Below are 7,334 nucleotides of genomic sequence, written 5' to 3' on the forward strand. Positions count from 1 at the left end.
GTTTGATCTCAATGCATGCTGACTTCAGTCCTGAGTTTTGTGCCCAGATAAAAGTGTCAATCAAGTAACTCTGGTTCACTGATGCTCAGTGTCCTGACTGGGAGGTCAGTACTGTTCTGGATACTCTGGGCCTTCTTCCCCACAACAGGAGCTATAAAAGAGGTAAAAGGGAAGATTTGAAAAGGACTCCACAGCCCTGATTAAATGCTCTGAAACTTGTAACCTACAAAACATGTAGGGAGCTAAAATGCCCTCGCAACAGCTTTCCATGGAAGTTAGAGAAGCATCTCCTGAGCTACTCAGCCAGAGGACAAGACTCTCTGAAGGCTCCCTCTAGAGCAAGAGAAAAATACATATTCCATTTACATAAGGATAACTCTGCTTTGCCTTCAGCACCCTGACACTAGAATACCTCTGGATTCCTTCATCTAAGATTTGACCAGGATTTCTGGGAACTGAAAGCCTGTGACAGAAAGCTTAGAAACAGCACATTTTATCAAGGTGCTGTCCAGACACTCAATGAGATGAGCAGGTCTGAATTTCACTCTGCAGCCCAAGCAGATACAAGTCAGCATATGACACCCTATACAAAGCAATTTATAAATCAAAACTCACCCTTCGCACAAGTGTGTTTGGTTTGATGGGGCCATTTATCACAGCAATTTCTTCTCAATTTCTTCTCTAGAGACAGCACAATTCCTCCTACTGGTGGAGGAAGATCCTTCTCTTAGATCCTTCTCTTTCAAATGTGGGGTCTAACCTGTTATGTCAAGTGCCACTGAAGAGACACAGACATCAGTGTGCCGTGGTGACACCACTCGTGCTCCCTGAAGACCTTCTGTGGCCATGGCTGTCACACAGTGCTCTGCATCACACCACCATTCACCATTAACCACATCTGGGTTGCCCCCTAGTCCTCCTGCCTTCACAAGTCTCTGATATTCCTCCTTTCTCCATTTGGTGCTTGTTCCAGCTGCAATTCCCTGCTCCCTTTGCTTGCTGCTGCACTGTTCCATGGTGAAGGAAAGGGGGACACTCCAGCCAGTCCCTCACAGGGAGCCCATCCCAACTACGGGATGGGAAACCTGAGGGTGCTGCCAAGCTGCCTTCATCCTGAGAGAAGGGCTCAAGCAGTCATGTGGGAAAAGGGGGAAATCAGAAAGAGAAGGTCACTCAATTTCTAATATCGCCACGTATCCTTGAGCTTTGTGCTGAAGAACTTGGTCAAGGAGTCACGAGGGAGCCACAGCTCAGAGCAGCCTGCTCGGTTTGTGGTGCTCCGGCCTCACGGGCATTGATCACCGTCATGATGGCTGCATTCCACCCGCACTCCCACACAGCCTGCAGCCTCCTTCTTCCCCGCTAGAAGGGGCTGAGAGCCAGCCAGGCCGGGCAGGAGTGCGGGGAGCTTCGTCACGGGCCAGCTCGAGGCAAACCCCGCCGCACGAACAACGTGAGCACTTCCCTGCCTGCTCTGCAGCAGCCCAGGCCACAAGGGATTCCGTGTCTCGACAAAGCAAGGTCGCTCTGCTTGGAAAGCTGGCACTTCATTTTCTTAACCCCCTGGTGAGCTGTCCTGGGGAGGGTTTCAGTACCCAAACGCTGTAATGTCACTGCATAACTCAGCACCGCTCACTTGACACACTCTTCAGCCTTCAATGCTCCACTTCCAAACACTATCGCTCTGCTTGGAAAGCTGGCACTTCGGTTTCTTAACCCCCTGGTGAGCTGCCCTGGGGAGGGTTTCAGTACCCAAACGCGGTAATGTCAGTGCATAACTCAGCACAGCACCGCTCACTTGACACACTCTTCAGCCTTCAATGCTCCACTTCCAAACACTGGGTGCAGGAAGGTGAAACAAGGCACCACTTCTTCCAGAAGCTGGAAGGGTTTATGGTTTAGGGAAGTAAAGAAAATAGCAAAGATGTGATGGTATAACAGGAGGAAGAAGATCCGGACAGGGTGTTTTGCTCATAGAAGAGGCAGTTTCATACTTAAAGAATTAAAAGTAACAAGTTTACAAACGAATACAAGGCAGCACCTTGTTAGAAAAGCTCACACAGCTGCTCCTGGCAATCCCCAGAGCAGGGTGCTGGCTAAAACCAGGCTCACCCTGCTTGATCACCCACTGAAACAGTGATGTCTGCGAGGCCAGCAGTGAACCCCCAGACACCCACAGTGCTCACACCTCCCAGAGAGGGGCACAAAGTTAAACCCACAGCTCCAGCACATGTAAATGCATCACTTAACTACCTTGTGATGGCCCATTAGCAAATTCACAGCAGGCAGCTCTTGGCTGGTCCTCATTAGGGACACAACCAGCTTCTACAACACTCCGATGAGACAAGGCAACCTCCTGCCAAGAGAGGAGCTGGGTCACAGACCTGCGGGTGGCTGCGGTTCACTTTGCCCATAGCCAGCTCTCCTTCTCTGCCATTAACTGTGGAGCAGGGAAGATGGCACAATGCACAACCAACATGAGCAGGTTTTTACTATCAGTGCTCTGCCAATACCTCATTTTCAATGCTACAGTGAGCTTTTCCCCGAGGAATTAACTTTGATAATAATTCATACAAGGTTTTCCCCTGTGTGACGACACTGTCCCTGTTGGGCTGCAGATGCCAGGGCCATAGTGTCCCTAATGCCCTGACCAGCCTCACCTGGGACTTCCACCCACACACCCAGCCCTGCTCATTAGCACAGGGGCTCCATTTAAACCCAATTCTGAGCATTTAGTCTATGCCTGCTTTGTTTAGCTGGGTCTGGGCTGCAGTCTGTTTTCACCCCCTTAGCTTTCACTGTGCCTCATTGCCGTGAGCTCCTCTGGTGACCTGGATCCTTGGTGATGCTGCTTGCAGTTCCTCAGCCTGCCCAGCTTTTCTGACTCTGGTGTGGTGGTGCAAGAACTGACTGCAGAGACCCCTGCCCTGCTGCTCCTGGGATCTCCTCGGCTCCTGGTTTCTTGTCCCTTTAAAGAGCAGAAAGTGCTGTTGATGGAGAAGTGAGGCACTATTCAGCCTCTGCTCTTCTGCCATGGTTAAACCTGCTGACCTCCACCCTCAGAGTGTGTGCTGATGAAGATCCTGGGGCTTTACCAGGGAGAGGGAGGAAGGCTATAGATTTCTTCAGACAGTGAGATTTTTTTTGTTGTTGTTTTGCTCATTTCACAACTGTATTTTAATTGATTAGCCTGAAATTTATCCTTACACAAGGCTGGCACAAAAAGGAGGGTTTTTTAGGAGATGAGAAGGATATGTGCAATTAAATTACTAACAATAAAATACATTTTGGTTTTGAGTAGATATGCAATAGATATAAGGACTATAAATGAATTATCAAGGTTTGGGAAGAGAATTTAGTGAACTTTTCATATTAATGCTGGTAATACCTACATTTGTTTCTTCAATCTGTAGACCCATCCAGGATTTATTGTTAATCTGCAGCCATAAAACAAGGTAGAGAACTTTTCTCTGCTTTTCAATACACTGTTTACTCTCTTGTTCCTCATATAGGAACTAATCTTTTGTTTATTAGACAGTTGTAATACTGCAAATTCTTTAAGCAGCCCATATGTAGGGGTTGGCATTGATTTCACCTTTCATTTATTAGCAGTAACACTTCTTTTTAGTATCATCATCCTGAAACAATGTACCACGTGAGACTCCCTGGTCACACACATGATTGTCAAGGCACAGGGGGGTACCAGAGCTGCTCCTTTCCCTACACTCCCTGATATCCAAGGCTGGATCCCTGCAGGCACTGCCCACTGTCCACCACACAAAGCCAGTTGTTCTAGAGGGGTGTAATCACACTAATGGCAAAAACTGGTGTGCTTGAAAGGCACAATTCATTATGCTGTTCCTCCCAGCACCTCTTGTGTTTGGGAGTTATTTCTGCTTCTTCACTCAGTGGGAATACACTGGTGTAATTCAGTGCTCTCTGCAGCCTGCTCACCTGCAGTGGGTGGTATCTGAGTTCTGAAGTAGGCAAACACCATTGTAGTTTGTTTTTCCTCCACAAGAGGTGAATTCACTCATTTGAAAAGCAGTCCCTGAACAACAACTGTTTAAAGTTTTAAATTTTCTCTTTCATTGACTCTTCTGGCTTTACAGTTGTTTCTGAGGTTTAGAAGCCCAAGGAAGTTTCTGTTTCAAAAGCACATTTTCATTCCTGCAAGGCTCAATCTCTGGGGCATGACTTAACTAGATAATTTTGATGGTGGATGTATTTAAGTAGGGAACTTATGGAACTGTATGTATGAAGAAGGTAATTTGGGGCTGCCTGTATGAATAAAATGTCCTGATAGATAAAATGAGAAGCACCATTAACGCGTGATTTCTTCACCTGCATGGCTGGAGCTATGGTCATTGACCTTCCTTGCTCAAATACAAGATCTGCCAGCTAGGCCAATGCAGCAGGGAGGGGAGGACGATGCAATCAAGAGGCTGGACAATTATTTTTGGAAACTTACTGTTTACAGATCAAAATAGCAGTTAAGGTGACAACATACCTGTTGTAAGAGCCTTGGAAACCGTACTGGGCTCCCTTTCAGGTGCTACCAAAGGGTTATGAAAGAGCAAATAGTTATTTTTATAGTGCAGGGACATGTGTTCAGCATGTGGGGGATCAAGACTCAGATCCTTCCCTTTCTTCAGCTTCTGGTAGAGGAAGCAGCCTCTGGGCTTCCCCTCATGACCCTGTGTGGTGACCCAGCACAGGACCCATGGCCATGTCCAAATACACTCCTTCTGATTTGCAGCTGCTTCCTTGCTCCTCACTACTCACCTTATGGCCCCTGTGAGGACAGAAGTGGGAAGTAAATTGAGCCATCCAGTTTGTATTCCTGTCTGCACTCTGGTCTAGACCACATAAAGGATGGTTTTGAAACCGATTAATTTGCTGAAGTTAATTGACATTAGGAGAGGAAAGGTATCAGTAACAGCTTTATTTTATTTCCAAGCATTTAAAATAACTATACAAACAAAAAAGCAAATTAATCAGCAAAGTGTCCTCACTGCAGCCAAGCTACACACACCCATGGAGAGGGGTTGTTACAGGCAGCTGCATAGCAACCAGAATTACATGAACTATTAGGGCAAAATTAAAGGAAAACCACAGAAGAAGAGACAGAAGAAGGCAGACAATGGCAGGACTGTAGATGCAGAGGGTCAGAAATCAGCCATGTGATACGAGTGAAGTTTACCCAGACACGTTTGTGTGTACCTGCCACCAACTTCCACAGCCCTGGTGTGCCGTGCCATGGAGTCACAGACAGGATGTGGGCAGAGGGGCTGACAGCCCTGCTCGCTCCTTTGCACAGCCCCACAGTGCTCCACAGGGGTGAAGAGCAGTGGGCAGAGCAGGTTTTTCCACTGCTAGAGACTCCTGGAAGACCAGCAGCCAGAGGAGGTGTCTGGGCACAGCTGCTGGCAGATGAGCTGGAGGCAGGGCAGGGACTCTGGCTCTCGGGATGCCTCGCTGTTATCAGATCTCTGCCTCTCTCTGGGCTTTGCAGGAGAATTGCAGAGCTCTTCAGCTGTTTCAGGCTGGAGATAATTCCACAGCACACAAGCTTGTTTTTCTTAGTCATCTTTCATTTTCTTAGTCATTTTCAGCTAGTCCACACCCTGGATATAAAATTGCTTGTGTACAGTCTGGGTGCAGAGCTGAGCAGGAATGGATTGCTCCCAGCTGGTGTCTGCGTGGGAAGGAGACTGCTGAATTCCCAAGAGATGTTTGGGACACAAGTGCTCCCAGCACCAAGTGATTTGAGATGGGATGAGAGGCACGGGCAAGAAGTGGCAGACCTGGATGCTGTGACTGTGGCTGAAGCACAGGGTGAAGTCAGAGTCCTGCAGAAAAAAGCAGCTGAGGGATGTGGATGCACCTGACACTTAGATGGGGAAGAGGGGAGCTACAGCCCTCCCTCCAGCAAATCCTCCTCAGCCAGTGCTGAATCCCTCCTGGGGATTGTCCCTAACTGAGCAAACCCCCCTGCCTCAGACAGTTTCCTTAGGAAGGAAGAGACAAGCTCTGGAATTTGATAGTGTCTGCAGGGTGACATATCCTCCTATGTGCACAGGATAAAGGGTACAACTCCACCAACTACAAGATCTATGTGCTACTAAAATCTTGGCAAAGGTTCAGCCAGAGAGGACCAAGAGAGAAAAGCTGCCTTAGGAATAGGAGCAAAAACTTTTCTTTGTAAGTGTGGGGTGCCTGCAACCACTCCAGCAAGACAAAAGGTTTTGTGAACCTGCCTGGATGAAAGCTGCTTTCTTCCTCCTCCTTTCCCATTTTCCAAGGCCTTGGGAGAGTGATGCTGATCAAGTCCAGGCAAAGAAGGAACTAGTTCAGAAGAGCTGGAGCTGTGAGACCTCAGCACTCCCTTTTCTCTTTGTGAAAGGGAGAGATGGGAAGTTGATGGTTGGATCTGGAAATGCTGCTCTAAAGCAAACACTGAATATTCACCATCTGGATGGTGGGTAACCACAGCTCGCTTGTAAAACTTCCCACAGCAGGCAATGTTGCTCCCTGGAGCTCTCCTTGGGGATCTATCTTCCAGGGGATCCTCTCCTCGCCCATGGCAGTTTTCTGTACCCCAGGAGTATGTAACAGCAAGCAGTGGGAGGAGGCTGTGCCTCAAGGAGCTCCTCTGGCCTGGTGCACCTCTCTGCTACAAAACAGGCTGGGAACAATCCCAGCCAGCCTGCTGGGAGAGGCTGGGATGAAGAGAATTCAAAATGTCTATGGTGAAATCTGGCCTTTATTATCCTAGTCACTAACATCCCACATATTTCAAGGAGACCAGCATTTTACTCCCACGATCCAAAGACAAAGCAAAATAAATCTTGGTGCTCTCAGCCACAGTGCAAAATTCTGATTTATAGAAAATAGCATCCTAGCCTTGAAGAGTGGCTAAACACGCCTCCTTCTTCCTCCCTGGCTTAAAGCTTTGCATCCCTATTGCTAAAATCTCCCGTGAGCTCTGCTGTCCAAACAGGCTGTAAAAGCCATAAACACCTCTCATTGTGTCCTCCCACCTTTTTAACTTCTCTTCAGGCTAAAGCTTTGTTTTCCTTGCAGACTACACGAAGGTATAGTAGTCTGCCCAGGTACTACATTAAATGTAATTAAATTATGATAAGCAGGCAAATGTTACATTAAACACAAATATAGACTGTAAAATAAGGTAATGTAGGGAAAATTCCAGTTGATCCTATCCAGTTGTACTAGTGATTTGGTGTGTCCAATAACTGAAAATCATCTTTTTTTCTCTGGAGAAGACTTGATGAAAAGAGAGGCAAGATAAAAAAAAAAAAACTTGGGGAAAA

General features: G+C 47.3%; 1 protein-coding gene across 1 annotated transcript in view; it reads right to left on the reverse strand.

Moving 5' to 3' along the window:
• Window positions 1-2,356, reverse strand: part of RAD54L2 (RAD54 like 2) — a 74,327-nt gene extending 71,971 nt beyond the window's left edge. The window contains exon 1 of the mRNA XM_039733929.1: window positions 2,254-2,356. The gene's annotated coding sequence lies outside the window, so the exon portion shown is untranslated. The remainder of the gene's footprint in view (window positions 1-2,253) is intronic.
• Between the last annotated feature and the right edge of the window lie 4,978 nt (window positions 2,357-7,334).

Source organism: Passer montanus, unplaced genomic scaffold, assembly GCF_014805655.1.
Source record: "Passer montanus isolate IOZ18808 unplaced genomic scaffold, ASM1480565v1 scaffold9, whole genome shotgun sequence".
Lineage (NCBI taxonomy): Eukaryota > Metazoa > Chordata > Aves > Passeriformes > Passeridae > Passer > Passer montanus.